We start from the raw sequence: 27,547 nt of genomic DNA, 5'->3' as shown, positions 1-27,547 counted from the left end.
TAAAAATGACAGACCCTACTCTACTCATCTGGATTTGATTGAACTACAGATATTAAATAGTGTAGATCGTGGAATCGGTCTGCGTTCACGATTCAGTGCTACAAACATTATAGACCACATCTCATCTGAAATGCGCCGAAAGACCTGCACTCAGATTCAGGAGAGTGACGGAAAGATATCCATTCTTATTGATGAAGCAACTACTTTGAGCAATGAATTAACAGTTTTACTATATCTAGGTGAGACATCAAAGAATGATGATTCTCACTTCATGTTTTTTAACCTGATTAAATTTCCGTATCAGACCGATTCAACTCTTGTGGACTAGATGCTGCAATGTCTCCAAAAGTACATGATGACGATTACCTTAAGAGAAATCTTGTGTCATTTGCAAGTGATGGTGCTAGCATTATGCTTGGCAAGAAATCTGGCGTAGCTAGCTATATTGTGAAGAAGTACCCAAGCTTTATAGTGTGCCACTGTTTGAACCACGGGTTGGAATTGGCAGTTGCTGATGCGATAAGTGAAGTAACAGCTGTAAATCACTTTCAAATCTTCTTCGACAAACTATATACGCTTTACAGCCATTCACCTAAAACAAGAAAGAACTGAAAGAACGTGCCAAAGATGTGGATGAGCAGCTGAGAAACGTTGAACATGTTTTTGGAATCCGCTGGGTGGCGAGGTAATATTGCCTAGTATCTGCGGCAAAGAGTGAGCTGGATCACTATAATTACAGATATAAAGCTGACATTTATGGGTACTTAAACACCTTTGAAACAAAGTATTACATTATTTATGTTATTATTATTATTATTTGTGTTTTTCAGATTTTCCAATCCACCTACAGTATAGCTGGCTGTTAATTTTGAAGTTTAAAGGCCCTTATTTCTGAAAGTGTCAGATACTGATCTAAAAGATATTACTGGCCAATTGCTAGCAAATAATAAGAACTTTTAAATGAATTATTATGTGTTCCACCCACACAATGAAAAACCAAAACTTTACACTGACTATACCAAATAAATGATATATTGCATGGATAGTATGTATAACTGCAGCTCTGTCTATACAATCAAAAGAGCCTGTTCTGACAATATAATTACAATGCAATTTAATATTCTGATGGTTGAGCAGTAAATGGTCACTTTTGCTGTCAATTCAATTACAGCTTCATTCGTTACTCAAATGCAAACTTTTCCTAATTCAATATTAAATAAAAATACTATTTTCAGTGCAACTTGTGGAATAATGCACATTTCCTTAGAGTTGCAACAGTCCAAAAGAAACAGCTGAGTTTCTTACTAAAGTAGGTTTGTACCATTAAAATCTGAAAATCTGCTTTTGCATTTGCTTTAAATTAAAGAACATTGATGTCCTGATTCTCCATATTGTTTGTGCATTTATTAAAAAAAGAATTACAAATTATTTCATTGAGTTGTTATAAATGAATAACATACACCACATGCTAGTCATTTATAAATTTACTGAATCTGTTATTCTAAATATATCATTTTTATCAATTTATTTTACATTTTTATTAAAACAGGTATAGTAATTACAGCATTACAGCCACAAAGCAGCCAACCTGCCATTTTGTTAACATGGTTCCTGGGTTTTATGAGACATAAACAACAGTAGTGGCTTAGAGATATTTAGCCATGTACCATGGACAACTCCAGAGCATCCTGAGAAAAACCTGGAGCATCAAAGGAATCGAGGCAAACTGTCCCAATATCCAAATATATTGGAAGCCCACCATTTTGCAAAGTTACCCAATTGATTAATCTTAAAATGAAGATTCAAAGAGGTTCAAGTAGTCTCAGTTATGGCCTGACTTTATTTATCATTGTCCTTATATTTGAAGTACAGCCACAATAAATCCTCCAGCAGACAAAGACAAAGGCCTCTATCACTGCACAACTGAAAAGAAATTGCTGCAAAGCAGATCGATTTGAGAAAAAGAACTTGGACTCCTACCAGTGAGACAGAGTCCATGACAATGGGTTTGAACATGTAACTGAACACGATGGACGAGCGTGCGATGGTTCATAAGCTGTTTTTCCATCTGCAAAATGGCTGCTCCAGACTCAAAGATTATCACAGTCAACGGCTCTTACTCATTTATAAGTACATGATTTTGATGCCTACTTCTAAACATTCAAACCTATGAAATATACAATTGAGCTCCCCCGCCTTCGCAGTCGCTTGTAGGTGAATTTTCATCAGATCTTTACATGAAATTAAATCTGAATCTGATTTCCAGTGCCTTAGGTTAAAGTTAAATGTTCCCTTGAGTTCTCCATTTTACACTTTAAAAACATGTGGCCTAACAGTTTAAGGGACATTACATTATTGGCTGTAAAAATCCTGTTTTGTTTTGTTTTTACTGGAAGGAAATGTCGCCAAATGAAACATGCAAATGATGGACAAAATGCTGATTGTGGTGTTCTATATACACTATAACCTAACCTTCAAGCACAGCATCTCTATAAAGCTGTGTGCAAGTGTATTGTGAAGTTTGAAATCCAGCTCCTAAGTGCCATAATGAAAATGTAGCATTTACAAGCTCATATCAATTCTCAGACATTTACATACACTCAGTAAACGTGACAATGTTTTCATTATTTTTTGCCCCGCTTGAGTGTCGCACAAGCCAGTCATCTATAAATATGGATAATGCACATTCTTTTAGTAGTATGACAGGCTGCAATTGAAGATATTTTAAACTGGAAATATTATAATAATTTCTAAGGCTTACTTTTGAAAAGGTCTGCAAGATTCACAACTGTAAAAATAAGCATTCTTGAAATGAATTCTGTAGGAGACAGTTGTTGGGTTACACTGATTAAGCTGGGGGTTCATTTTTTAAAACAACTTTAGATATTGTTTTAGGCTTAATATAAAAAAAGGGGAAACCTAGACTCATTTTCTTTGTGTGATTACATTCTCTTTTTTCTCTTTCACCACCTTTGGGGTATAACTAATCTTTAAGGCCCTTATTATACCTGTAGATTTTGTGATTGCTTTAAGGACTTAATTCAATTTCCTAAATGTTTCAAAAACCCACTGATCTGAGCTGAAACAAAACAGATTAGTTTGCCCAACGGAAGAGTAAATAATGAAATATCAAAAGTGGAATCAGTAAGTTGCAGAGATTCACTGCCGAAAGTCTGAAGGGATCTGGGGCTAGACTGATGTCTCCCTGTAGTCTGTTAACAAAGGATCTATTCTTAAAAGCAATGCCTCCTCTGTGTTGAGAGTTGAACATTTAGATAGAGAGCGAGCAAAATATGTTTCACCTTAAAATCAATGAGAGACACTGTCCATCACTTTGGAGAGTTAAAAATGTACTTTCAATCGCTAGGGTAATAAACAGGGAATGTCACCTAATGAAGACAGATGCTTGTGCTGGCTGGGCTCCAAAGATTGCTGCCACACTCCTTTGTACACTGTAGTGGAGAGTTTGTCTCCCTCTAGGTTTGGCCTACGGGCTGTCTTAATCTCACAGGGAAAGAGGTTTTCCACATTATTTTATTATTATTATTATTTCTAGACCTGCTTCAATCATAAGAGATATAATCCAACCTTGAAAATAGTGGCACTCATGAGTCAAGCTTCCAGGTTTTTTTTTTTTCTTCATTAATTGAACTGTGCCACTAAGCATTATGCAACACAACCAAACACTTTTTAGACCTATAGAGTCTATATACATAATTTACAACATACAGTGGGTTTTAGAAAACAAATGCATGATACGTTTCCTAATTACCATTCATTTAAGTGATATAAACCCCTGGAGCCAGCAGGGTAAATCAATTATTCATAATATTACTTCTTTGATATATATTTTTTAACTGGAAATGGAAAATCTTATCAGTCCACAAGTATGTAGGCCACTTCAGACCACATGTTAATGCTTGACAGTTTACAGAACGTTCTCAAAAAGACTAGCCAGCAAGGGCCACAAAACACACAAACAAAGAGCAGCCAACCAATATTGTTAACTAGGTGGTTGTAAAAATATTCACCTTATGATCTGTGAAATATACAAAGACAAGCTCAAAACAGACAAGCTCAAATCAGTTCAAAGCCAGGTAAAGGCAGATTTAGATAGAAATGATAATAGCTCAGTACTGGAACAATTGAACCAAGAACCAAACACCACAAAATAGTAAGGAACATGTGTGAAGCAAAATATTATTGAAAGTATCTACTACGGTTTTGAGGTGTGAAACAAAAGGGCTTGTAAATTTGTTTGATAATCACTGGGCCCTTTTTACACAGAGGCAAAGGCTTTTGAGCATTCCCAACAACTGACTACATCTGAGAGTGGTAATGTTGTAATTACTCATTAAAGTACATTGGTGCAACAAAATATATCCCATCGCTCTCATTTCGTACCCAATACATGCTACTGCTATTTAATGGTTGTAGTAACATTGTTAGTGTCCTACCCTGACATGTAAATAATACAAAAAAAAAAGTTTTACATAAAATAAAATGCCCTATTAGACCCTTTTCTGACTCATAAGAACATAAGAAACTTTACGAGCAAGAGAAGGCCACTCGGCCCACCTAAGCTTATCCAGATCCTAGTATTGTAGCTGACTGAACTCAAAAGGTGTTAAAGGATCCTTTTAATTCTACCTGAACAACATGACTAGGTAACCCAATTCATAACCTCACCACTCTGTGAAGAGAAGTGTCTCCTTCGCTCGTAGCTTGTTCCTTAAACTCTGGGATTAGTCTGGTTGCTCTTCATTGGATTATTTCCAAGGTCACAATGTCCCTTTGGAACAGTGCTGAGCAGAATTGGACACAGTACTCCAAAACCTCGTTTCGATGGACAACCAACTTGACTCGAGTGTGCTCAAATTTGCCTGAAATCTCTCAGAACTCAAGTTGATGGACAACTCAAGTTGGTGAAAACATTGGCTTTTCCATGTTTTTCCGAATTATCCGAGTTATCACGTGAGTTGGGCAGGAACTACCATTTTCCCCCAGAAAGGCCGCCTTGTTGACAAAAACGGAAACTCTTTCGGTGAATTCGCTGCAGAATTAGGTATCATTGTATGTGTTTTTTTTTTTAAAACTTATTCACAAAAACATTACAAACTGGAGAAAACAGAAGCTTAGAAAAAGAATTGTGGAGGAGAATAAAGGTATGTAACTGTTTGTTGCACAATTTTACTTTATTTGGTTACACTGAAATAATTATTTGTCCCCTGATAAATGTGGTGGCTGAAAATCAGTCATCAATCACCCTCCAGAATAAATCAAGGTTGAAGCAGTTGAGGATACCCCTTGTATAATATACCATATACAATATATTAGTACTGTGTCAAACAAGTCCAGCCGTCAGTCACTTTGATGACTACTAAATGAACTGTTATCACTGCTCTCATTGACTGTTTTGTAATTAATGGTAATTGATCAAGCCTGCTAACAATACACTTGCACAGCACACCGAAGATCAAATCAGCATTATGAAAGGTATTGTAAATGGTCTCCTATTAAGAAAAACTGTCAATAGGCACATGTTGAAACAACCACATCAATAAACACCAAACACACTTTTATGTTGGGCTCGTACTTCATTTGAAAGGCTGAGCCTCTCTGTTCCTAAATGTACCTTCTTGATGAACTACATTCGTGAACAAGAATGTGATTCTGCAAAAACAGGGTTTAGATGTAATTACAGGCTGTTTGTTTTTGTAATGGTTTCATAATAAGCCCATCGCTTAACATAAATATCACACTTTTAAGATAATACATTACAGCATATTATCAAACAAATGGTTTAAAAGAATGCACCACACCAGTTTTATTTTCTATGTTCATTATTATTATTTTTTTTATTTATTTATTTTAGCAGATGCCCTTATCCAGGGTGACTTACAATTGTTACAAGATATCACATTATTTTTACATACAATTACCCATTTATCCAGTTGGGTTTTTACTGGAGCAATCCAGGTAAAGTACCTTGCTCAAGGGTACAGCAGCAGTGTCCCCCACCTGGGACTGAACCCACGACCCTCCAGTCAAGAGTCCAGAGCCCTAACCACTACTCCACACTGCTGCCCCTGTGAAACTGTATAATTTTATAGTTGATTATTAGTTGTACGGAATAAGACAACAAAGTATTTTTTTAACAACAGGTTTAATATATTTTACTGCATTTAATCCTGTACTTTACAGAGTACTGTACTGTAATCTGCCAGTAGTGTTATTCAATCTGTAGTATTTTTGCATTTAATTGTATCCTGATGTAACTATCACTGACACTTATCTGCTCTGATATTGATTCGTATTTTGTCATATACTTGTACTTACTAGAACTGAAGTCATTGTATTTTATCTTGCTCTTAATTGTATTAATACTTGTACTGTGATTCTTGAAATGTATTTGTTTACGACTGTAAGTCGCCCTGGATAAGGGTGTTTGCTAAGAAATAAATAAGAAGAAGAAGAAGAAGAAGAAGAAGAAGAAGAAGAAGAAGAAGAAGAAGAAGAAGAAGAAGAAGAAGAATTTAATTTCAGGTTTCTACAGCATCTATAGAAAAGTCCTGCTGTGTAGGAATTTCAATACTCAGATGGGCTAAATATGCATACATATGATTTCAAATCACCTTGTTTATAATCATTTCCATAGAAAATGGCACTTCTTATAAACTGTTATACACAAAATCCAGCTCCACAAGAGCATATCTAGTGTTTCTCCCACATAAAGGAGGAAATGCTGGTACATGCCTTCTGGACCAGAGAAATATAACTCTAATCCGGTATGATATTTTGTATTATATTTCAACTGCATACAAATGTGCTCATGATATCCACACAGAGTCTACCAGGCTTTTGCAATTCCACCTCAGGGTTTTAAAACCATCATGTCACCTGGGTGGTATCTTTCTATGCTCCCTTGGAGCGCCTGTCTTATTTTAAGAGTTCAAAGGTGCCTATAATGAATGAATGGAAAACTTCCATGTTATAATGTATGTGTTGAACCCAGACCGGTTAAACACATTTAGTAAAATATGGGAGCCTTGCATTTTAATTTTTTGCATTTATCATTTACTATGTATGATCTATTTATGTACTTATGGTTGTGCTTTTTGGCACTTAATGCTCTTACTTATATATATATATATATTTTTAAACATTCAAAACAAACAACTGAAAACAAAACAGGACTGCTTTTAGATAAGAGTAGGAGAAAAGCAAAGAAATGAGTCACGCTTTGTGTGGATAATGTAGTGGATTTTATATGTATCTATATATAGTTATATAAACAAATACCATTTGGATTTTGATTGTACAACACCTCTTTTGAATCTGATGTGTAACAAGAACACGTAGTTCTCTAAAGCCCAGTACACACTGCCAATGCAATCAATTGTGGCATGATTTTTCAGTCCCATCGGCCAGTGTATTATGTTTTGCGATGCGATTTTACAGGATCGGCTGATCGATTTCAGTCAGCTCACAAAAGTTTAAACATGTTTAATATTTTGCTATGCGAATCCGGGCTTAACAGCATGTGAAAAGAAAGTAAAAAGAAGTAGTACCTGAATCAATGATCTGTGCAAAAACAGACATAACAGTTTTAAGGCTGGCCAGTATCCATAAAAACAAAGAAAGGTGCTGTTTTGTGTGACCTTTTTGTTGTTATGTTATTATGTGGTATTATGAGTCACTACAGTAGGTGCAGAATAGAGTATAAGACTGAGCCCACTCCATCCTTAATTAAAAGCCATGGATGTTACAGACGGCGCCTGTATCGCTGGCATTGCTTTTATATGGTGTTGGACAGGTCAGAGCGGGACGACACTGCTAGTCCTACAGTGTAGCTGAGCAGTATCTCTCAAATCGAAACCAGTGCAATTTTTTCTGACTACCGTCAACGGATTAACCAATCACAGTGCTGACAACACGTGCTTGCCAGGAAAAATCATGACTGAAACTGTTGTTTACGGAGGTGTCCAAGCACCCTGAAGTGTTTGATCTCTCCCATATTTCACACAAGGACTTGCTGTCAGCAACATATTGTATGTTTCTTTGCTAAGCTGATCGCTCATTTCATACACCTGCATATAGATGACAGAAAAACAACTTTGAAAAACAAACCATTTTTATTTTTTATTTAGTAGGCTATATGGGGGGCATTACAGCTATGGCCAAAAGTTTTGCATCACGCCCTATAGAATTAATAATGTTACGTTGACATATTGAAATTACATATCGTTTTGTAGTTTTCCAAAAATTGAAAAATGTGACATTTCAAAATCTAACATGAAATACTGTACTACCATTGTAGACTTTTGAGATATAGTTTTTTATTTATTTATTTTTTTGTTAATTATGTCTACATCCTAATATTCTACTTGGTGATGCAAAACTGTTTTCCATATATGTAAATTATATTAGAGTACATAACCTACAGTGTGGTACTGACAACTACTGTACCGCGGAGTGCATACCGCTCCTGTGTATCCGGGTGCAGACTAGCGGTACCGCACTGTGAAAATGCCCAACAGTGCTGCGCCGCATCAGTCTGTCTCAGGCTTTATTATTATTATTATTATTATTATTATTATTATTATTATTATTATTATTATTATTTATTTCTTAGCAGACGCCCTTATCCAGGGCGACTTACAGTCGTAAACAAATACATTTCAAGAATCACAGTACAAATATTAATACAATTAAGAGCAAGATAAAATACAATGACTTCAGTGATTGAGCTTTAGACTCAATGCCACAGACTATCATATAGGTGGGTACATTTTACGAAATTACAGATTGTTATGTTAATCATATTAAGACAGAGATTAAAAAAAAAAGTTGAACGTATAGAAGCTTTCAAAACTCCCTTTATCAGGTAAAAGTGAATGCCTCTTCTGGATACAAGTCATATTTTTATCTCAATCAACAATCTGCTTAGAAATGGAGGCCATGTATAATATAAACATCTGTGTGTGTGTGTGTGTGTAACCACTTCAATGCAATTTACCAACAATTAGGAATAACAATTACAATAAACAGTCCTGTTTCAGAATTCATCGGGCTTCGTACTAAAGGTTAACGGCTAACATTCTGAAACAGGTACAACCTAGAATCTGTATGCTTGGGGATCAGCTGGAGACCAAAATAATCCTAACAAATAACAGCTACTCCGCTTAGCACATAATAATCACAAATAGCAATCATATTTTATTCAGTTTATTAAGGAAGTTATTGACAACTGCCTTTCTTTGAACCTGTGCAACAATTCACATAAAGAATATAACCATCCTATTATCACAGGTAATATGCTGTCAAAAATACATATTAAAATCCTTTTTACATGTGTGGCAGGGCGGATGTGTTGGTGTTTGGCAGGGATAGGGTTAATTTCTGTCCCTGCCAGATAAATGTGTGTGAGGCTGTGTTTGCACAGCCACAGGTGTAATTTATTTATTTTGATTACCCGTTTAATTGTTTTATAATTTAATTAGTGTCACCTTCCTGGGATTAGCAGGCAGGTATTTAAACAGGGGAAAAATGTTTGTTCAGGGCTGTCTGCAGTCTGTGTGAAGGCAAGAGGTTGTCAGTGTGGAGAAACCTGTGTGGGTAAGATAAAAGGTAGTGTGTAAACTTCTGTTTGTGTTGTAATGTGAAAATAAATGTTTTGTGACTGGTTAACAGCATAGCTGTCCAGTTTATTAGTTTAAGAACTGGAACAGTTTTGTTAGTACTCTGAAGGGAGTTAAGTTTTTGTTTTGATTATTTTACAGAAATAACTACGACTACTAACTAAACTGCCACACATAATACCTACACACGTCCTGGACAGAAACTCGAGATCTGGATATGATGTGGTCAAGAAATTAAGTAAGGCAAATCGGTCATAATTTTTCAGGACTGATAGGGTCTCTACCATAAAAGGTACTTTATGAGTTATAGTGGTGTATGTGTGAGAACACCCTGCAAATGTATTGAACCCAGTGGCGGACATAGCGGTATGTCCAATTTCCCAGCGTAGTAAATGTTTTGAACAGAGCGCACACACTTAAAGCATTAGGGCAGCAGTGTGGAGTAGTGGTTAGGGCTCTGGACTCTTGACTGGAGGGTTGTGGGTTCAATCCCCGGTTGGGGACACTGCTGCTGTACCCTTGAGCAAGGTACTTTACCTAGATTGCTCCAGTAAAAATCCAACTGTATAAATGGGTAATTGTATGTAAAAAAAATAAAAATAATGTAATATCTTGTAACAATTGTAAGTCGCCCTGGATAAGGGCGTCTGCTAAGAAATAAATAATAATAATAATAATTTCAGAATAAGCGCTGCTAAGCTACTGCTTTTGCTTCCGTTGCACTGCCAAACAGGCACACTTTTTTTTTTTTTTTATCTGCACCTCCTTGTGTCATGATTTAATGGTAATGATTAGCCATTCCTTGAACTCCCGCCCCTGTACACACCAACTGTGCAATCTATTGGCTACATCATTTTCTGGTTTGAGTCGGACATTTGGAAAACATGGTAATCTGACAGGCACGGAGTGCCCGTCAGATAATGAAATGACCAATCACCATTTAGTTGCCTTTTACGGGATTAGAAATGCCATGCATTTTTCTGTGCTCAGTGTGGTAGAGGACTGATTAAGAGGTATTGCTGATCAGTGTGTCTCAATAAAACAAATATCATTGGCAGTGTTGTATTGGTTTGATAAAGTGATGGACATCGAGAAAATATTTAACAGCTGGTTGCAGACATATTAACAGAATGGAAAATGTAATAAATTATTTCAGACGATCATGAAAGGGTCTGTAAAGTCATGTGACCTGGTGTCTCTATTTATTTTCAACTCAACTAATATATTTATTCCCCAAAACTGTTCATGTGAGTGCTTTCTCCCAATAATTATATTTGGCAAAGCAACTATTCTGGTTGTTCGATAACAAGTTTCAGAACTATACAGCATTTCGGTAAAAAAAAACACATTTGTAAAATAAAAATAAAAACATTATTATTAATAATAATAATAATAATAAAGCCTGAAACAGACTGATGTGGCGCAGCACTGTTGGGCATTTTCACAGTGTGGTACCGCTAGTCTGCACCCGGATACACAGGAGCGGTATGCATTGGAGCCACTATAAGCAAAAGAGAAGTGTAGCTGATTTATATATATTTTTTTTTATATATATATATTTTGTGAAATGATATGCAGAAGCAGCTCACATTACAAAACTTTCTGCAGCATACAGAAAAAAAATGCATCTGGTTGTGAAAGCTTACACCCCACAGCAGCACGCAGTACTTTTCATTTTGGCTGTAGGAGCCAGGACGGACGTAAGACTTCGATTGCATAGCAGAGTCACACATTCCAGGTTTCCAGGTTTTAATACAAGCTTGATAGCCACAGTGTGTATAGGTAACAAGCTCAGGTGTGTCTTAAACTCACAGTAAAACGAGGAATGGATTAAACTGTTATACAATGGGATGTGGCTGGTCATGTACAAAATGAACACTGCCTTATTTCTGTGTCCAGATACGTAAGAATACACCATTTTTTTTGCCTAAGCGACCCTTGAACCCCTACATATAATTTGCCTATTTCAGATATTCAATTGCCTACCTTTTCTGTGAACCCTATGTCCAGAACTGATTGAACCATATTCAACAACAAAAAAATTGCAATTTGAGCTGGAAAACTAAGATTATGCTGAAATAAATGTAACAAAAGCAATATCGTATACTCCGCAACCACTTTTAATGGCATTAATTGAAAATGAATACGAAACAATTGGTTTCAATTCAGTTCAGTTCTTCATTATTTTACTAGAATAATAACCCATTAAATATTTACATTATTTCTCAGAGGGAAAAACGGTAGTACACCAAAAATATGTGCGGTTGAGAATAAGAACAATAATTTAAAAGCAGACTTTTGGTTAGAGGGCTTCTTATTCCCTATTTAAATGTTGGTTTTGGCACACAGTCTGTGAACAGGCTAGCTTGTGCGGTGACATAATTGCTAATCAATCATTCAATTGAATCTCAGCACAGTCTGCATGTGAACTAATTGTGCACTCCCATGCCCCATACACATACCCACTTTAATCTGCACATGAAGTGATTGCACAGTCCCAGTACCTAAATACAAATATACATTTTAAATCACCTTTGAGAACGCCAGCGCTTTCAAATTCCACAAGAGTGAAATATAAACCTGCAATCACCCGACTAAAAAGGTGTAATATCTGACTAAACCCCTCGCACCTCCGCCCTTGCAAGGGATGCGAGTCAGTAAAAATAAAAATAAAAAGGGGGAGATTTTGTGGGCATTGTATTATTCGGCATTCTCTAGGGATCCTTGTACAGTCTCAATCAAAAAGCACTTTTCCTGATGAGAATAGAAGAGCTCAATCACAAGGCAGCTGCAATTTACAACTGGGCTGCCGGCACACCAGCAAGGTTACGGTGAGTAAAGGGCTGAGATATTGCGCCCGTCTAACCCATCAAGATTGTAATAATAGTGCCAGTGACCACTAGGATTAAAAAAAAAAAAAAAAAACCCTCATTTGCTGTGGGTAGCTTTTTCTTTGTATGTCCTTTAAAAAGAAGTGAGGAGACTCATCAATATGAACATATCTTTTTTTATCCTTGCACAATAATGCTGCAAATGGTTATTTGTGCAACTAACATAATGCATCGCAGAAGGCTGACACTGTTCTCATCACCAGTAGTATTTTAGCAGTGTAAACTTGGATATCTGCTGTGAATAGATCCCTACATGCACAACATATGCATGACTGAATGGATGGATGCTTTTTATCACAATGGCAAGTGTGATGCCTCTGAATTAGAAAATGTAAGCTGTATTTAAATATGTAATATGCTGTAAATACTAAGCTTGTCACTGAGTACTTAAAAAAACAAACCTTTTTAAACTGTTTACCTTCAGAACAAAGCAGCCAGGTGGCGTTTATGGTTACAATTGCATCCAGTGGATGAATTGCACTTTTTCAATCAATGGCATGCAGCATAAATCATGTGGTACGGAGTTAAAAACTATGCTAAGAGAGGTCTCAGTATCCCATATAGCACTGCGCATGTCCCTGGTATCAGAACATCTTACCTGTTGAAATCTCAGCCAAGAATTTGGACAAGTAAAACATCCTCACAAATCAGGGGCTTAAGGAGGCCTGCAGAGTTTTTATTGAGAACTATTCCGACATATTTCCTGCTTTTGCAAAACTTGCAGCAATTACGATGCCTGTATCTTGTGTACCAGCTGCTTTTTACAAATGCACATTTTTAAAGGCTAGTGCGACCTCTGCATCTCATTAAATGGTCACGCAAATTAGTTGTGTTATTGGAGTATCCCAAACATTACTTTCTTTACTTTTCTTTCTTGCCGTTTTACTTTAGAAAATAATTGTCAAACATCCGAAGGCACTGTAGCTCGGGCGATACAGTATTTGTAATTCTAGCACAATGCTCTTAACTTGCTCTGAAGACTCCTGCACAGATCCAATCCCATCAGTAAACACTCACAGGGGGCGGGGCGGGGCGGGGCGGGGCAGAGGGGAGAAGGTGAGCTCAATCGCCTGCAGGGTCAGACCTGAGGCGAGCAGAGAAGCTCTGCGCTTAATGCAAAAAATAATTGCCGATTCCATTTCCAAAAAGTAAAAGCTTTACTTTGCTTAAATGCTTTACACAAAAACGGTGCACAGGAGTTGACTATCGATAGTTGTCAAACGATACGGTCCATCACCTCAGCTTTACTCCCTTGTTGCGAACTACAATTGACCCCTAAGGCACATCCAGTTTATTGATTTTTAACAGGGAAAGGGGTCAAGTCGACGTGAATTGAGTATTGGATATGCACCAATTTCATTTTTTTTTTTTGTTATCAGGGTTGTTATGATCGCACCAACCCATGCACTGCAATCTTCTTTTCTCTTTCCACTTCATTGGAGCTGATGCCACTCCCTGCAGCTAAAACAATATCACATTGAAAATCCACTCTGTTACCATAAGTTACAGTGATCAAAAGGAACCTCATACTAACCCTATTACCTGACCTATGAAATTAGAAGGCAGTTAATCTAGTAGAGGAGCTCGGGCAGGCTTGCCTCTGACAAGTGTAAAACAGGATGTAAGGCCCTTGCTGATATACCTTGGGGAACTGTGAGTAAACTTAATTAAAGTGAGTGCACTATCATGTTTAGGAGCCAGCCTGCCTCAACCCTCAGGGGGAAAATAAATAAATAAAAAATCCAGAGTAATAAACAGTTGATTTGGCAGTTTAAGGACAGTACAGTCACCCACTGCTGTCCAGAAAGACACAAACAAAGCCGCAATATAATCATTCTGCAAGTAGTAAATCATCTAATTTTCCATTTGGATTGGGGGAACCTGTTCTTGATCACTATCTTTGACACGTTTAAGGCATGGACCATCTGCCTGCTGGTCTTGAAGATGGGCTAGCTTGACTTAAAAGACATTTATAACGGGTCAGTGGTACAATCCCAATGAAACTCAAATTAATCTCAGTGAGTCACTATGTTGTTGAGCAGCATGCGAATGGCGAAAGATTATTGTTATTATTATTATTATTAAATATCTTATGCATTTTTTTGTTGTTGCACTAGTGGGATTAATATTTTTTTTCTCCATTTAATTTGAAAGAGGTAATTTGTCTATTTTAAGATTCTTCAGCTGATGAATATTAAGAGTCAGCATAGCTATCATAATCGGCTTGCAGCTGCATTTCATTTTCATTGCTTAATAAATCTGTAATGAATCTCTCCGTTGACTGCTTGCACTCATTTCTTAGCAGTGTACAATACAATTAATATCAAGAACACTCTTTTCCCTGTGGTCTGCTGTTGCTACAGGACCTGCCAAGTTCCATTGCTCAGTTGTGATTGGTTTTCCGCAATTGAACAATCACAAGATATACTGTAGTAATCATTTGCAAAGAAGACTTTGTTACTGAAATGGACAGCTCATCAAAACTATACAAAGTGTGTGAAAGCAACATCATGTTTTGTGTGTTTTTAAACCTTTGGATCCCTTTGTTATGTGGTTTATGTCTCTACAAAACTAGTTAGGTACTTGGCAGATTTGGCTTTTATCGGTGTCTCTATTATATTGCACATGGGGGAGTTGTAAGAAGCATACTGCTTTAAGATTTTTTTTTCTTTTACTTTTATATCTCGTTAGACTTCCAGACAAGTTAGAAGACAGGAATATAATTCAGAAGTAGCCATGAAGTAGTTTCGCAATGACGAGGTTTTGATTGCTGTCGACCTGCACAGTAAAGGATTATGTGGCTGCACCCATTAAATTTAACACTACTGGGGCACAGCCAGAGAACAGCATCTGAAGCACACAGAGACATAACTTTCTTTTTGTGCACTTTGTGAAAAACTCCATTCTTTTAAAATGGTGGTTGAATAAAATGTACACTTCAAAAATCGGTATGTTCTTTTGCATTTCAGCCTAAATGAAATGCTGTTCGCTCTGTTATGTGATTCTGATTGGATGATAGTGTATATGTACAGTGCCTTGCATAAGTATTCACCCCACTTGGACTTTTCCACATTTTGTAGTGTTCCAACCTGGAATTAAAATGGATTTAATTAGGATTTTTTGTCACTGATCTACACAAAATAGTCCATAATGTCGAAGTGGGGAAAAAAATCTACATATTTTTCAAAATTATTTACAATTCAACTGAAAAGTCTTGATTGCATAAGTATTCACCCCCTTTGCTGTGACACCCCTAAATAAGCTTTGGTGCAACCAGTTTCCTTCAGAAGTCACAATTAGTTGAATGGAGTCCACCTGTGTGCAATTAAAGTGTCACATGATCTCAGATTAAATACACCTGTTTCTGGAAGGCCCCAGAGTTTGTTAGAGAGCATATCTAAACAAACAGCATCATGAAGACCAAGGAGCTATCAAAACAAGTCTGGGATAAAGTTCTGGAGAAGCACCAATCAGGGTTGGGTTATAAAAAAATATCCCAAACTTTGAACATCCCCCGGAGCACCGTTAAATCCATTATTAAAAAATGGAAAGAATATGGCACAATCGTGACTCTGCCTAGAGAAGGCCGTCCACCAAAACTCAGTGAAAAGGTAAGGAGGGCATTAGTCACAGAAGCAACCAAGAGGCCAGTGGTAACTCTGAAGGAGCTGGAGAGATCCACACCTGAGATGGGAGAAACCGTCCATGGGACAGCTATAACCCGGACGCTCCACAAAGCTGGGCTTTATGGAAGAGTGGCGAGAAGAAAGCCATTGCTGAAAAAAAAACATATCAAATCCCATTTGGATTTTGCCAAAAGGCATGTGGGAGACACAGCAAACATGTGGAAAAAGGTTCTCTGGTCTGATGAGACCAAAATTAAACTTTTTGGCCTTGGCACAAAACGCTATGTGTGGCGCAAAGCCAACACTGCTCATCACCCTGAGAACACTATCCCCACAGTGAAGCATGGTGGTGGCAGCATCATGTTATGGGGGTGCTTTTCATCAGCAGGGACTGGGAAACTGGTCAGGATTGAGGGCAAGATGGATGGAGCCAAATACAGGGAAATTGTAGAGGACAACCTGTTTCAGTCTGCAAGAGGACTGGGCGGAGGTTCACCTTCCAGCAGGACAATGACCCTAAACACACAGACAAAGCTACACTGGAGTGGTTTAAAAACAAGAACCTGAATGTCTTAGAATGGCCCAGTCAAATCCCAGACCTCAATACGATTGAGAATCTGTGGCAAGACTTGAAAATTGCTGTTCACCAACGGTCCCCATCCAACTTGACAGAGCTTGAGCAATTTTGCCAAGAATGGGCAAAAATTGCAGGACCCAGATGTGCAAAGCTGGTAGAGACTTACCCAAAAGACTCACAGCTGTAATTGCTGCCAAAGGTGCTTCTACCAAGTATTGACTCTGGGGGGGTGAATACTTATGCAACAAACAAATGTCTTTTTTTTGTTTAATTAACTTTTGTGTCATAATAAAAAATATTTTGCACCTTCAAAGTGTTTAAGTATGTTGTGTAAATCAAATGGTAAAAATTCCAATTAAATCCATTTTAATTCCAGGTTGTAACACTACAAAATGTGGAAAAGTCCAAGGGGGGTGAATACTTATGCAAGGCACTGTATAGTAAATGCATATGTAAATTATATTTTCTTACTCCTTTTTTTATTTATTCTGAATATGTAATGGTAATTATCCAACTATTAGATGCTGGGCAACTTTAACCTGGCTTCCTATGAGAATTATTACTGCTTAAAATGGCCTTCATTATAGTGCTCCCCCTCATTATAAAACATTAAGCGCTTGGATCTCGGGGTCAGTGTTATAATTAGGGTGGAGTGTGTCTGTAATTGCTTTTTCTTGCTTCACCATAATAGGGCTTGCACAGCAGCTCCGAGGTTATCCCAAATACTTGATGTATCTCTGCAACAAAGTAGGGTCTTTACCTGGCAGCTACAGCAAGGATTTAAATCCAGGGATTTCTGAATACGTAGAAGAGGACATGATAAATAGTTCTGCTGAGCCCCAACACCTACCAGTAGCTTACTTGGTCACAAACTGGATTTGCTGGTACTACGACAGACAAAAAGGACACCTTTTCAAAGTTTTACAAACATTAAACTTTGATTCCCAGGTTGGTTTGCACTTTTTTTTTTTTTTAAAAGATAATAAATACTACATTCTAAGGCTGTATACTTAGCTAGAGGGCATATCCCTACAGCTAAGGCAATCAAAGTGCAGGGATATATATAATATATATATATATATATATATATATATATATATATATATATATATATATATATATATATATATATAATATTGCATGTATACAGGGGGTTTAATAACATGCATATTAAAGTTAATGTATAGTTTAGACCATAAGACCATGTAACTAAAGACATTTATTAGTGTGTCCAATTATTCTTTTCCTCCCAGTTTGGATTGTGCTACCTTTAGTGAAAGGGTTGTTCGTTTGTACTGGTAGAAGGACAACTGCTTTCGTTATGTTCAGTGTCATTCCTCAGATGTTTGAGAAACTGCTCCATAATTACTGTGCTCAGTTGGACAATCATCTCCTTTTGTTATATAATGGTACACGAGCTGACATAAATGTTGCATTTGAAATAACTCCAAGCACCTAACGACAGCCTTTGTTGATTCCCTGGTCTGGGGAACACTGCTTTGTCAGGGTCAAGTGGGAGAGAACGTTTTTGTCTGTGCTGTGGGCCCCCCTGGAACTCTCATGGCCCCACACGGGTCCTCTAACCCCAATTTGGGAACCACTGAATTATTATTTCTTGTTTAATAGATGTTTTTTTTTTTTTTAATTGGATCCTTAATGTAAAGTCTGATCACTATCTATATATATAAAACAACCCTTGAAAAGACCCAACTCACTTCAGTATTCATTATTACTATATGTTTCCCAGCTGCAAGTTACATTCCTTGCTTCAAATCAATATCTATAGGTGGTTACACAAGTTAACATTCCCAAAATGTACTAGAGTTGCTGCTGCTGTTTTTATTATTTTGTTTCACTTGATATTACTTTGTTTTAAAAGCACTTGTAAACATCCTGGGTACCTTTTGTAGGTGATAATCTGGAAGTGCTCTTTTGGTACTGCACTGGGGCCCATCCAAACTTTTTACAAGCGCTGAGGTAACTGAGAATTGCATGCGATGGTCATTGCTAGTTTGAGCACTCCATGGCAAAACTGTGTGACGTCCAAAGATAAGAATGATGAGCAAGTAAGCATATTTGGTATGGTTAAATCTGTATTGATTTACTGTGTAAAGGTTTACAGACAGTTGCTTGATACATCGTTGAGTCAGAAACGGGACGCTAACAAGAAGTAGTTAAATAATTCATAAATGAGGTTTTATGACATTCACTTAAATGGCAGGACAACATAGATTGTTATAAAGAGTATGTAACGGCACACATGCTATATGCTACCTCTCAGTCTGCAGCAACAAGAGCTTGGAAGAAAATTATGCAGTTGTCTGATCCACTTCTCACAATACCAGAAGGTAAAATGTGATTCCTGCAAAGAATACATTATTTTATTTAGGGCTTTGAAATACTTCTCTGCATGTCACATGCTATGTAACTTTCTAGACAGACTGTGAACAGATGACCCGGATTGAGGGTAAATTAACTACTCTTACATCCCTAGAGGAACAGAAAGCCTTTTTCACCAAGGTCAGAGTTCATCTGCGCTGCAGCATGGGGAAAGCCCAGCAGTGCTGTAACGGGAAAGATTCAGTCCCCTGTTCTGACAGCTCTTCCACTTCCATAAGCACAAAATCAGAAGTGAGGAGTGACCGCACTCTGCCCAGTCTTTTATGTATGGGGTTGTTGCCACTGCATTCAGATAAAGTGCATGGCAGTGTCTGATGTAGTGTATATAAAGACTTGCTAATGTCGGGAGTTAAACCAATGCTCACCTGTCGGTCGATTCCCCAGTTTTGGTTTTCACCTCCGAAAGCATACGATATTTTGATCAAAACATGCATTCTGCTTTGCATTGCTCCACCGTGTCACCAAACTCCTTGGCTACAACGCTGCACAAAATGCTATTCTCGGATGATCTTAATCTGGTACTTCGCTCAGTATTTAGCTGCAACTCAATTTCCAACTTTCCGCATTCATACGTGAAAAGAACATACCTACATCATTACACTTCCTTTACTACTCTGTGTCAGTTTCTCTTCTCTTGTTTAACCACCTGCTAAACCTTTCTATAGCGATTAAGTAAACACAGGCGCAGTATTCATAACACTGTAATAAAGGCTCTGTAACATGGATCTCGCACGTTTCCTTATTGAGCTGTGTTAAAAATGTGTTCTTCATTTAAGTTATATACCCCAGTTTAAGGCAGGTCACAAATTCATACTGATGTAATCTAAGAGCAAAGTGAAAAAGGTGTGATTATTGTATTGCTTTTTGACCTTTTATACTATTAGCGCAGTCATATCATTGTGTAACTCCTCATGATCGATTTTCTGAAGCAAGGTGGGGAAGAATAGCCTGTACAAGTATTAATGAATTATATATGTTATGGTATAACATGTTTATGATAGTTTAATAAAGCCTTAAATATGTTATGAATGCCTTGGTTGCGCTACCCTTGAATAAAAGTAAAACCTTAATTTCTGTTGAAGCATTATGTACTGTACACCACAATATGAGCAAGATATTGCATACACAGGTGCAGCTGCTGTTTAGAAAAGCATGCTATTGGTTCTTTAAAAAAAACAAAAAAAAGGATGTCAATGTACATACATATTGTGGCTACAGTCAGAAGGTCAAGGAATCGGTAAAATTAAAATGGCAAGATAGAATGCTTACAAAAGCAAGAACAAACTAAAAACTTGGAGAACTTTAGCAACAATCCCTAGCAACAAATGATCAGCACAAGAGAATGACTGGACATCTGCAGATAACCGGCCAATTAGCTCAGCTGTAATTTCCACTTTTGCATTGAACGGTTACTAGAGATATGCAAAAAGCTGGTCAACCCTTGACAAAAAAATAAAACGCTGGCAATTAGTCTTTTCAAGATTGGAACATTGTATTAGTTTATTTCTGTTAACTACAGTACGTGGCTTGAACTGTGCTTTATAAAGCCTATATGGGAATGCCTTGGTCAAAAGCAACCATTTTTCAAACAATGAACTCACTTCTGAGAAATAACCTTTTTTTATTGGGTCCATTGTGAAGAACCCTTTATTTTTATTTTTTTTAAAAAAGACTGACCTTAGCACAACCTTTCACAAGAAGCTGAGTGGCAGATTCAATAACAAAAGCATATCTTCTGATGTGTGTTAACAATAAAAAGTTTCAAAAAAAAAAAAAACAGCGTATCAATGGATCCTGTTCAAAAGCAACCTTGAAAGGTCAGATCACATTTACCCTTTGCAAACACTACTCCAGCCCAAATAACATTTATACTGAATCCAGTACTTTGGACTGACACATAATAAACATTCAATGTTGCCAAACTGACAAAGCAAAAGTATGTCTTTCTATGCTGTGGAGCCTTTAAGTCTAGTTGTTCAGCCCTCCCCTCTTTCCAGATATCTATTCCAGTTTGCATGTGAATTGGCAGTGGATATAGATTTATCAGGTCTCATGAGGCTGAAGCTTAGCTGTTGTTATTAATTCTTGTTTTTTTCTCAGAAGCGAACTTGCATTCATAATACATGGGCAAGAGCTCAATGGCCAGTGATTGATTGATTGGCTGTGGAAGCTGCAGGCATGCTATGTGTGTTAATCTAAGGGCATGAGCGGGCTCCTCCATAGGAGTGTGTACAATTGAATAACATGAATCACTAATGCGGCGTGTCTGGTGCATAGCAAACAGCCATCAAGTGTGTTTGGTTGTTTGGTCTCCCCTTGCATGCCACAGATCCTGTCCTTAGCGAAAGGAGTTATGATTCTGTTCACAGCATCCACAGTCACTGCAGTTCTCTCCAGCAGGACACTAACTGGACTGTAATATATCTTTCACTCAGCTCGTCTTACTCATCCTGTTGGCTCTCTTCCTCGCTTTTTTTTCTCTTTTGTTCAGAGCAAGCCAAATTATTAATAATTATAGCAATTAATATTTATGATTAAATCTAGTAATTCATGATAAATATACTAATTACAAACCCAACGATGCAATCTTTTCGCATATTTTTTTACAAAAATAAATGCTCATCTCCCCCTCCCAGATTTTGCAGCCATCAACATAACAAATGAGGATGAAGCTCTTTGGTGATGGAAGGTTATACAAACAGAGTCTGTCTGGAGAGAGATTCTTTAGAGTATATATAAAATTCAGTGTGTATTCTTTACAAAATAAATATAGGAAATACTGCATTGGATTTTTTTTTGTCGGGATATAATGTATGTAGACGGCCCTCTTCAGAAAAAAATATATATTTATAGTAGCTGTCTTCCTTCCAAGCAGAAAACAATATTTTTAAAACCTTAAATGTAGCCAAGGCAGTGGAACAATCCGATTGTACTGGAATGTGGCCAGGACACCCCTGCCTATCCGCTTAATAGTGCTGCCAAGTGGAGGGGAAAGCCATAGCTGTGCCATGTCGATTAACTCTGACTTGCAGCAGCACATCTTGAATACTCCAGTAGAACTGTCTATAAAATAGTCCCCCCAGAATGACATTATGGGCAAGATGGATTAAAAGGATATCACTACCACCCTACACCAAAGAACTCTGAAATGTATTTGACTAGTACAAAACCCTCTCTTCGTCTATTTAAAAAGAAAATTGCTAAGAACGGCAACTTTGCTTACCAAGGCCAAAAGGTAATTGGCACACCAATTCCACAAAGCTCACAAGAGACAGGTGTTGCTAATGATTTATAACTGAGCTGGTTTGGTGGGGAAAAACTTCTTCTGCGATTTCAAGCACCTGGTAACTCGAAGTCTACAACGCAGTTTCACCTGTCACTGACACTCTGTAACAGGTAAATGAATTTGCAGGGAAAGGGGGTAGGCTTGGAGCCAGTGGCTAGAGGAATATATCTTTGTCTTCTATCCTGCTGCACTTCTTAAGCAGGGGGTCTCCTTTAAAATATGATATAATTGAATCATTGAAGAGCAGTATTGGACTAAGACTTAAATAAATTGTGGCCCGGTTCCAACGCACAGTACAAATAATCTTTACTGGCTGCAATTGAAACAGACTGTGACTTCACAGAAAAGGACAACAGCAAATTATAAGAAACCAGAGAATCAAACATGATTTTATCATGCCTCCTGGCTATCTAATCTTGACAGAGTATGGTTGTATGGGGATTTCATATCATGTTCTGTTAATAACAGGTGCATAACAACACAAATAGCCAAGGCAAGTTTTAATTAAAAATGTGAATACAGACTGCTTCCTGTTGTGTCTCTCTCTTATTAGTATCTGTTTCGTGAACAGGAGGAGTGAATCATTTGGTGTATAGCGACACAGTAAAAATGTTAATATTTTTGATACCCACTTACCATCTGTTATGAAAACTCACCCACTGGAAAACATTGACCTGCAACAGCAGTGACTCATTTCTGAACAAAAAAAAAAAAAAAAAAACACTGACCTACAAAAATGTGTTGTGCCAAGCTAGGAAAAGATTTCATTGTGAAAGCGAAAAAAAAAATGTATTACTTACTTCTCTATAGAAAAGTAAACTTAAAAATAGCACAACGTGTATATATATATATAACAACCAGACTGCAAGGAACCACTTCTAAATTATTTTCTTCATGGGTAAAAAATGACTTATTCCATATTATATATATATATGGAATAAGTCATTTTTTACCCATGAAGAAAATAATTTAGAAGTGGTTCCTTGCAGTCTGGTTGTTTCCTGTGTTTAGTCATCCATGTATTAAATGTTAATTTAGATAAAGTATTTTTTAGAAAGGTAGCAACATTCTGGTTATATCACCCCTGTATCGTTTACCAGGTGTTACAAAAAAAATGGTTGCTGTCCATGGAAACTGGGATGACATGCTACCCTTTATTTATTCACGTCTGCAGTACTAATACCAAACAACTGCAGAAGAACAAGGCTTCTTGATTCTCACACGCTCATTGTTCAGCTTGCACCAGGACCAGCAAAATGATTCAACACAATGTTGCCCTCCAACAAATAAAACAATTATACATCTCAGCTATTATTCTAGGGGTAAGTACAATGAATAAGACTGAGAAGAGGCCACTATGCGTTGTTTGCATTCTCTTTCTAAAATAATTATATTTCTCTAGGGTGAATTGCCAGACAGCCAATTGCATAACTAACTATATAAAATGTTTTTGTTTTCAACAAAACGTAGGTATTTGAAGGACTCATTTTAAAGACATACTATTACTATTTTTTTATTGATTAACTGCAGGTCATTACTTAAGAGCATACCACTGAATAGATGTCCTGTTTACAGTGGCTCTCAAAAGTATTCACCTCCCTTAGACTTTTCCACATTTTATTGTGTTACAACATGGAATCAAAATGGATTTAAATCAGGAGTTTTTGCCACTGATCAACACAAAAAAAGTCCATAATGTCAAAGTGAAAAATAAAAATCTACAAATTGTTCCAAATTAATTACAAATATAAAACAGAAAATAATTGATTGCATAAGTATTCATCCCCTTTGCTATAACACACCTAAATAAGCTCTGGTGCAACCAATTGTCTTTAATAATAATTAGTTGACTGGAGTCCACCTGTGTGCAATTAAGGTGTTTCACATGATTTCTCTGGGAGGTCCCACAGTTGGTTAGTACATTTCCTAACAAAAACTACATCATGAAGAAGGAACATTCAAAGCAAATCCGGAATAAGGTTCTTCAAAAGCACCAATCAAGGGTAGGATATAAGAACATTTCCAAGGCATTGAATATCCCCCGGAGCACAGTAAAGTCTATTAAGAAATGGAGAGAATATGGCACAACTGTGAATCTATCTAGAACAGGCCGTCCTCAAAAACTGAGTATCCGGGCGAGAAGGGCACTAGTCAGGGAGGCCACCAAGAAGCCTATGGCAACTCTAAAGGAGTTAGTCTTCCACGTCCGAGCTGGGAGACACTGTGTATACGGCAACAATAGCCCGGGTGCTTCACAAAACTGGCTTTTATGGGAGAGTGGCAAAAAAAAAGCCATTGTTGAAAAAAACTAACATCAAATCTCGGCTAGAGTTTGCCAGAAGGCATGTGGGAGACTCTGAAACCAAGTGGAAGAAGATTCTATGGTCTGATGAGACCAAAATAGAGCTTTCTGGCCTCAACGCTAAGCGCTATGTTTGGCGCAAGCCTAACACCGCACATCACCCTGAGAACACCATCCCTACCGTGAAGCATGGTGGTGGCAGCATCATGCTATGGGGATGCTTCTCTGCGTCAGGGCCTGGAAAGCTTGTGAAGATAGAGTGCAAAATGGATGCAGCAAAGTACAGAGAAAATCCTGGAGGAAAACCTGCTGAAGTCTGCAAGAGACCTGGGACTTGGGAGAAGATTCATCTTCCAGCAGGACCATGACCCCAAACATACAGCCAAAGCCACACTGGAGTGGCTTAAATAAAAAAGGTCAATGTCCTGGAGTGGCCCAGTCAAAGCCCGGACCTCAATCCAATTGAGAATATGTGGAAAGAGTTCAAAATTGGTGTTCACCAAAGGTCCCCATCCAACTAGATGGAGCTTGAGCAATTTTGCAAAGAAGAATGGGCAAAAATTGCAGTGTCCAGATGTGCAAAGCTGGTAGAGACTTATCCAAATAGACTCATGGCTGTAATTGCTGCCAAAGGTGCCTCTACCAAATATTGACTCAAGGGGGTGAATACTTATGCAATCAATTATTTTCTGTTTTGTATTTGTAATTAAATTTAGAACAATTTGTAGATTTTATTTTTCACTTTGACATTATGACTTTTTTGTGTTGATCAGTGGCAAAAACTCCTAATTTAAATCCATTTTGATTCCATGTCGTAACACAATAAAATGTGGAAAAGTCCAAGAGGGGTGAATACTTTTGAGAGCCACTGTATATCCTGAATAACAGTATTACAAAAGAGAACCATTTCCACATGCATAAGCCTCCCTGTGTTTAGGGTTAAACACAATACTACCTTTAAGACCAAAACAAGTCTCTGATGCTCACTGAAGATCTGGTTTCTTATAAAAATTGGCTAATAGGCTGCTCCGGAGTAGTAGATCATTAATCTAATGTGCATTTAAACTTGTATTTCTTCACTTGATATATCTTATGAATAAACAGTGCTAATCCTGTTAGTTACACAATATTCTAAGTAATGCAGCAGAAGGTGAAGAGGCATAAATTGTAATGCATAATTTCGGCACATTATCTGCTATTATGCATTTGCTCTCTGCTCTTTTTTTAAATTTAGTAAATCGGCAATTATTTTATTATTTTTCTCCCAATTTGGCATATCCAATTTTTTTTTAGGCTCAGCTCACTGCTACCACCCCCGCACTGACTCAGGAGCAGCGAAGACGAACACACACTGTCATCCGAAGCATGTGCCATCAGCCGACCGCTTCTTTACACACTGCAGACTCACAGCATCGGTGGACAACGCAGCTCTGGGCAGCTTACAGGCAAGCCCACAGGCACCAGGCCAGACTAGCCGAGGACACCCTAGCCAACCTAAGGTCGGCAATAGTATAGCCTGAACTGGAACTGGCGACCTCTAGGCTATAAGCGCCTTTACCAGATGGGCCACTCGGGAGCCCTGCTCTCTGCTCTTTTACCACAAAACCAAACCGCCTCAAGTTCCTTGGCTGATTGATTGTTCTTTAAAGCATTGAAAGACACAGTGTCCTGCAACACTACTGTCTTCACATTAGAACACTTTTCTTTTCTTTTACTTGATACGACTTTCAATGTTAATGTTTGAACGATGTGCACACTTTGGCAGAATGTAAAATTACAGACCCCTGAATCTAGAGCTATCATATTAACTGTGACTCCAACAAATACGGCTATAATAACATACAGGCAGGGTATCCAGTATTGACAACTTACCTGATCACTGCATCAATATCCATTGATCTTCATGTTTTTAAATGCAGGTGTATTCAACCAAAACAAAAACAGATCTACTTTATGGCCTGCATTATAAGTTAACCCTGTTCTATGCAATTCTAAACCAGCAAAAAGTGTCAACTTGTATGTAAATTACTGCAGTGAAATCCCAGCAAAAATGATCTGAAGGTCATAACTTCTAAGGTACAAATATATAAGAAACCAAGTTAAAGTAGACTCAAGTACTAAGTCAACTACTGTAATAATAAGATTGTCATTTATGGAAAATGTATGGAAAGAGAAACATGCAGTGCTGTATGATCTTAAAATTGAAAGAATTCAAAATATATAAAAGTAGCACTTTAGATTAAAGGGCATACACGATCATGTAATAACACAGTAATAACTATGTCCAGGGTCTTACATGGTAACTACCGTTGGAATAAGTGTATAATTACATGGAAATTACCTGTGCCATGCCAAGAGCAACAGTTGTAATTACATGGCTATTCATGCCCTATAATCTAAAGTATAACCACAATATGCTACAGTATCTGTATTGCCCGATTAAAATTTCCAGTGCAGGTCATAAGTGAAAATAAATAAAAACGGCCCCTATAGCTTAAACGCCAATATACATCAGTTAAACAAAGCTGCATTGTATTTGATGATTTACTCCATCCCTGTCAGTTAAAAATTAGAAACCCCTTTTAATGTTGTAAATTAACTAAAAAGATGTTTGGTTAAGAAGCAAGGATACATCTACAATATAATTCACTAGGACAAGATATTCAAGTGGAAGTCAACAAAGCTTTTCTATATATTCTCACTTATGTATCATGTTTAGAAAGCAGTATCCTCTGAAAGAAAACAACTGTTTGTTTTAAGTTTTATTACTAAAAGCATGGATACATTTCAGTCTAAACTCTGTCAAACTGTGTAACAATTCACA

General features: G+C 37.3%; 1 protein-coding gene across 8 annotated transcripts in view; it reads right to left on the bottom strand.

Moving 5' to 3' along the window:
* LOC117417448 (neuroligin-1) overlaps window positions 1–27,547 on the bottom strand; it is a 227,739-nt gene that overhangs the window by 100,754 nt on the left and 99,438 nt on the right. The gene's annotated exons all lie outside the window — the stretch shown is intronic.

Source organism: Acipenser ruthenus, chromosome 12, assembly GCF_902713425.1.
Source record: "Acipenser ruthenus chromosome 12, fAciRut3.2 maternal haplotype, whole genome shotgun sequence".
NCBI classification, from domain to species: Eukaryota; Metazoa; Chordata; class Actinopteri; order Acipenseriformes; family Acipenseridae; genus Acipenser; species Acipenser ruthenus.
Note: the sequence above shows the minus strand (reverse complement) of the source record. Positions and strands in the feature narration are given on the sequence as shown.